The following is a 7,115-nucleotide window of genomic DNA, read 5'->3' as shown; positions in this document are numbered from 1 at the left end:
CATGCCTGGCTGAAAATTCTGCCTTCTAAGAATGTTTTGTGTGCCTGAGACTTTGGGCCTTGGTGTATCAATACGACTTCTTTAAGGACTGAAGCCTGAGTAGCTGGGGTCAATCACCCAGGAGTTGCATGCCTGCATGACTGACCCCCCAAGAAAAACCCTGAATGCTAGGGCTTGCCTGGGTGGGCTTCCCTGGTAGACAACACTTAGCATGTGCTGTCATACATCATTGCTGGGAGAATTAACCACTGTCTGTGCAACTCCACTGGGAAAGGATAACTGGAGGCTAGTGCCTGGCTTCTCCTAGACTTTGTCCCTTTTCCCTTTGCTGATTCTAATCTGTATCTTTTCACTGTAATGAACCATGACCAAGGGTATAATGGCTTTTCTAAGTCCTTTGCATCCTTATAACAAATCATTGAGCCCATGGCTGGTCTTAGGATCCTCTACACGACCGCCAAGACCAGGAACACTGAGCTGCAGTATACACATTGCTGGGCCCCACTCCAGAGATTCTGATTCAGTGCACTTGGGGTGGGCTTAGGAACCTGCCTGGTTAGTAAGCTCCCCAACACTCTGCTCTGCTCCCATTCAGTGAATACAGGCTGCATGGCTGCCTGTCCCCTCTCCCTACCCTCTAAAGGCCAGTCACCCAGTCCTCTCAACCATCTCCAGAGTCTCATCTCTTCCTTCTTCCCCTCCTCTTTGCTTCATCCCCCAGTTTCATTCCACTCGGCCACACTGTAGCCAAATTAAAATCTGAGTCTGGCGTTTCCCTTTGGGAAGGTGCTCAGTGGCTTTCTATGTACATATGGTCCAAACTCTTGGTGGCATTCAGGGTCTTTCTTGGCCTTTCCAGCCTCCCCTCTAACCACAACACATACTGTCCCTTCCAGCCTTGGGGAATTCCTTGCAGCCTCAGAATAGGAGGCTTCCTCCATCTGCAATGCCCTTTGCCCCCCCTATCTACATCCTCTCCTAGGCTACTCGCTAGCCTGGATTGCAATTGCTCGTTTGCTTGCCTGACCCGCTCTCTATGCTAGAACCTGGCAGCTTCGTATAAGTCCCTTAATAACTGTATGTTCAATGAATGAATGAATGAATGAGAGTCTTGTTCATCTGAGTTCCCAAGGCCCAGCATGGTGCTTGACACATGGTAGGTTCAAATAAATGAGAGATGAATGAACAGCTTTTGCACCCCACCCTCAAGCCCACTTCCCTTCCTTTGTCTCCCTTCCTTTCTGTCATTCTCCTTTATCACTGAGGGTCCTTTTTTGGTTATACTCTGATTCTGCTACCCAGGGGCACATCTGTGGAAAGCCTCAGCTGCCTCCTGATTGGTCCTTTTACCTCCAGCCCCAGCAGATAAGGAACAGAGAGCTTGCAGGGGGCAGCTGAGGAAGACTGCAAATCAGTGTCAAATATCTATGTAGAGCTGAACTTGATTTGAACCTCCCATAAGCCCAGGGAGGGTGGCGATATTCTCCTCAATTTACAGATGAGGAAACTGAGGTTCAGAGAGGTTGAGTGTTTGCACATAGTAGCTTGATAGCAGAGATGGGATGAGAACACAGACCTTCAGCCACACATATTTGTGCTCTCCCTTTTAGCCAGACACCAGGGGCCTTGAAGGCCACAAAAAAAGTATTTTGGCCTTTGGATAGTTCAGGGCTACATTCCCTTCGCCGGCCTTGTCTTCTTAAATTGCTGCTCTTGATGCTGACTGATCTCCAGCCCCAGGTGAAATACACACAGTTTTGTCACTGTGTCAAGCAGAAACAAGTTCAGTGCTGGGGAAGGAAATCAAACTCTCCTTGGAAAAAGTCAGATGGGACATACTACTTTTAGGCCCAGCTGGATGTGCAAGGAGAGAGCCCCCAGACCCCTGCCACAGGCGCCAGCTTCCTCACCAGCAGGGTGCACCAGTGTTTCTCCTTCTTCCCAGAGACCTTCCTCTGCCTGATAAAGCTCCAGCTCTTGGCAAGCACTCAAGGCCTTCACTATCTCACTGTGACTGTAGGTCAGACACATTCTAGATTGACAGAATATCGCCCATGGGGCTGAAACCCACAAAATACCTTCAGTGTTTGCCAGAGGGACTATGGGGTTTGGGTTGGCCCATCTCTCTGGGAACAGCTGAACTGAGAAATGCAAACCACTTTCCTGACTGCCCTGGGGAGGAGGAATCAGCAGGGTAGCACGGGCAACACATCTTGCAGCACTAGGCATGCAATGGATAATAATTACGTCTGGTAAATGGGGTATCCATCATCTCAAGCATTTATCCTTTGTATTACAAACAATCCAATTACATTCTTTTAGTTATTTTGGAATGTATAAGTAAATTATTATTGACTATAGTCACCCTGTTGTGCTATTAATACTAGGTCATATTCTTTCTAATTTTTGTACCATTAACAACCTCCACTTCCTTACCATCTCCCCACTACCCTTCCCAGCCTCTGGTTACCATCCTTCTACTCTATCTCCATAAGTTCAATTATTTTAACCTTTAGCTTCTGCAAATAAGTGAGAACATGTGAAGTTTGTTTTTCTGTGCCTGGCTTAGTTCACTTAACATAATGACCTCCAGTTCCATCCATGTTGTTGCAATTGACACATAGACCAATGATATAGAATAAAGAACCCAGAAATAAATTCATACATCTACAGCGAACTTATTTTTGACAAAAGTGCGAAGAATACACATTGTGGAAAGGACAGTCTCTTCAATAAATGTTTCTGGGAAAATTGGATATCCATATGCAGAAGAATGAAATCAAGCCCCTATCTCTTGCCATATTAAAAAATACAATTTTCTCAGCATCATTTATTGAAGAGACTGTTCTTTCCACAATGTGTATTCTTGGCATCTGTTTTTATGCCAGTACCATGTTGTTTTGACTACTTAGCTCTCTAGTATAATTTGAAGTCAGGTAATGTGATTACTCTAGTTTTGTTCTTTTTGTTTAGGATAGCTTTGGCTATGCTGGCTCTTCTGTAGTTTCATATAAATTTTAGGATTTTTTTCTATTTCTATGAAGAATGTCATTGATGTTTTGATAGATATTGCATTGAATTTGTAGATTGCTTTGGGTACTATGGACATTTTAACAATACTGATTCTTCCAATCCATGAACATAGAATGTCTTTTCATTTCATTTGTGTCCTCTTCGATTTCTTGTATCAATGTATAGTTTTCATTGTAGAGAACTTTTACTTCTTTGGTTAATTCCTATGTATTTTATTTTATTTGTAGCTATTGCAAATGGAATTAATTTCTTGAATTCTCTTTCAGATTGTTCTCTGTTGACATATAGAAATGCCACCGAATTTTGTATGTTGATTTTGTATCTGACAACTTTACTGAATTAGTTTATCAGTTCTAATAGTTTTTTTGTGTGTGAGTCTTTAGAGTTTTCCAAATACAAGATTATGTCATCTGCAAATAAGAATAATTTGACTTCTTCCTTTCCAATCTGGATGCCCTTTATTTCTTTCTCTTGTCTGTTTGCTTTAGCTAGGATTTCCAAAGCTATGTTGATTAACAGTGATGAAAGGTGATGAAAGTGGGTATGCTTGTTATGTTCCAGATCTTACAGAAGAGGCTCTCAGTTTTCTCCCATTCAGTATGAAACTAGCTGTGGGTCTGTTGCATATGGCTTTTATTATGTTGAGGCATATGCCTTCTATACTCAGTTTTTCAAGGGTTTTTTAATCAAGAATGGATGTGAAATTTTATCAAATGCTTTTCCAGCATTCATTGAAATGATCATGTAGTTTTGTCATTCTGTTGACATGATGTATCACATTGATTGATTTGCATATGTTGAACTATGAATGATCTTTTTAATGTGTTGTGGAATTCAATTTGCTAATGTTTTGTTGAGGATTTTTGCATCTATATTCATCAGTGATATTGGTCTGTATTTTTCGTTCTTTAATGTATCTTCAGTTTTGGTATCAGGGTAATACTAGCATTGTAGAATGAGTTTGGAAGTATTCCCTCCTCTATTTTTGGAATAGTTTGGGTAAGGTTGGTATTAGTTCTTTAGATGTTTGGTAGAATTCAGCATTGAAGCCATCAGTTCCCAGGCTTTTCTTTGCTGGGATAATTTTTATTACTGCTTTGATTTCATTATTTGTTATTGGTCTATTCAGGTTTTGGACTTCATCATGGTTCAATCTTGGTAGGCTGGATGTGTCTAGAAATTTATCCATTTTTAGTAGGTTTTCCTATTTCTTTGCATATAGTTGCTTATGATAGCCACTAGTGATCCTTTGAATTTTTGTGGTATCAGTTGTAATGTTTCCTTTTTCATCTTTGATTTTATTTACTTGGGTCTTTTCTCTTTTTTTCTTAGTCTTAGTTAGGCTAAAAGTTTGTCAGTGTTGTTTATCTTTTTTAAAAAAACAACTTTTCATTTCATTGATGCTTTGTATAGTTCCTTCATTTCAATTTCATTTATTTTTGCTCTGATCTTTATTATTTGTTTTCTTCTACTAATTTTGGGTTTGATTTGCTCTTGCTTTTCTATTTCTTTAAAATGTATTGTTAGATGGTTTATTTGGTGTTTTTCTACTTTTTAAAAGTAGATGTTTATAGCTGTAAACTTTCCTCTTACTACTGCTTTTGTTGTATCCCATAAGTTTTGGTGTGTTGTGTTTCCATTATCATTTGTTCCAAGAAATCTTTCAATTTCCTTCTTAATTTCTTCATTGGCCCACAGCATACGATTTAATCTTCGTATATTTGTAGTGTTTCCAAATTTTCTGTTGTTATTAATTTCTAGTTTTATTCCATTGTGGCCAGAGAAGATGCTCGATATTATTTTAGTTTTTTTGAGTGTTTTAAGACTTGTTGTGTGACCTAAGATATGGTCTATCCTTGAGAATGATCAATGTGCTGAGGAAAAGAATGTGTATTCTGTAGCCACTGGATAAAATGTTCTGTAAATACCTATTAGGTCCATTTATCTACAGTGAAGATGAAATTCAATGTTTCTATGTTGATTTTCTGTCCAGAAGATCTATCCAATGCTGAAAGTAGGGTGTTAAAGTCTCCAGCTATTATTGTATTGGGTCTATCTCTCTCTTTAGCTCTAATAGACTTTGCTTTATATATCTGGGTGCTCTAGTGTTGGGTGCATATCTATTTAAAATTGTTATATCCTATTGCTAAATTGACCTGTCTCTCTCTCTCTCTCTCTCTCTGTCTTTTTTTTTTTTTTTTTGATGGAGTCTCACTCTGTCCCCCAGGCTAGAGTGCAGTGTTGTGATCTCAGCTCACTGCAACCTCCACCTCCCAGATTGAAGTGATTCTCCTGCCTCAGCCTCCTCAGTAACTGGGACTACACGCACCCATCACCACACTCAGCTAATTTTTTTGTATTTTAGTAGAGATAAGGTTTCACCATGTTGGCCAGGATGGTCTCAATCTCCTGACCTCGTGATCTGCCCACCTTGGCCTCCCAAAGTGCTGGGTTTACAGGCATGAGCCACCGTGCCCAGCCCTGAATTGATCCCTTTATCTTTATATAATGACCTTTTTTGTCTCTTCTTATAGTTTTTGTCTTGAAATTTATTTAGTCTGTTATAAGTATAGCCACTCCTGCTCTTTATTAGTTTCATTGGCATGGAATACCTTTTTCCATCCCTTTATTTTCAATCTGTGTGTGTCTTTGTAGGTGTAGTGTGTCTCTTGTAGGCAATAAATCATTGGGTCTTTTTTTTTAATCCATTCAGCTACTCTTTCATTGGAGAGTTTAGTCCATTAACATTCAATATTATTATTGGTCAGGCCTACAGGGCGTAGAGACTTACTCTTGCCCTTTTCTTATTTGTTTTCTAGTTGTTATGGTCTTCTCTTTCTTCTTTCCTTCCTTCCTTCCTTTCTTCCTTTTGGTGAAGGTGATTTTCTCTGGATGTAAAATTTAATTTCTTGTTTTTTTGTGTGTGTATTCATTGTATGTTTTTTTGATTTGAGATTACCAGGAGGCTTGCAAATACTATCTTATAACCCATTATTTTAAACTGATGACACCTTTATATTGCTTGCATAAAGAAGCAAACAAATAAGCAAAAAGAAAACACAAAAACTTTACACTTTCACTTTGTCCCTCAGCCTTTTAACTTTTTGTTGTTTCTATTTACATCTTATTGAGCTGTCTATGCCTTGAAAAGTTGTTGTAGTTATTATTTTTGTTTGGTTTATCTTTTAGTCTTTCTACTTAAGAGTCATTTACACACAATAATTACAGTGTTATAATATTCTGTGTTTTTCTGTGTACTATTACCATTGAGTTTTGTACCTTCAGATGATGACTTCTTGCTCACTAATATCCTTTTGTTTCTGATTGTGGACCTTCCTTTAGCATTTCTTGCAGGATAGGTCTGGTGTTGATGAAATCCCACAACTTTTTGTCTGGGAAAGTCTTTGTTTCTTTCAGGTTTGAAGGATATTTTCGCAGGATATATTGTTCTAGGGTAAAATATTTTTTTCTTCAGCACTTAAAATATGTCATGCCAGCCAGGCGCAGTGGCTCACACCTGTAATCCCAGCACTTTGAGAGGCCAAAGCAGGTGGATCACGAGGTCAGGAGTTCAAGACCAGCCTGGCCAACATGGTGAAACCCCGTCTCTACTAAAATTACAAGCATTAGCCAGGTGCGGTGGTGGACACCTGTAATCCCAGCTACTCAGGAGGCTGAGGCAGGAGAATTGCTTGAACCCAGGAGGCGGAGGTTGCAGTGAGCCGAGATCATGCCACTGTACTCCAGCCTGGGTGACAGAGCAAGACTCGGTCTTGAAAAAAAAATATATATATATCACGCCACACTCTCCTGGCCCATAAGGTTTCTACTGAAAGTCTGCTGCCAGATGTATGAGAGCTCCATTGTATGTTATGTGTTTCTTTTCTCTTGCTGCTTTAGGATCCTTTCTTTATCCTTGACCTTTGGGAGTTTGAATATTAAATGCCTTGAGGTAGTTTTCTTTAGGTTAAATCTGCCTGGTGTTCTATAACCTTCTTGTACTTGAATATTTATATCTTTCTCTAGGTCTGGAAAGTTCTCTGTTATTATCCTTTTGAATAAACTTTCTACCTCTATTTTTC

The sequence above is a fragment of the Symphalangus syndactylus genome, chromosome 5 (genome assembly GCF_028878055.3).
Source record: "Symphalangus syndactylus isolate Jambi chromosome 5, NHGRI_mSymSyn1-v2.1_pri, whole genome shotgun sequence".
Taxonomy (NCBI): Eukaryota; Metazoa; Chordata; class Mammalia; order Primates; family Hylobatidae; genus Symphalangus; species Symphalangus syndactylus.
Note: the sequence above shows the minus strand (reverse complement) of the source record.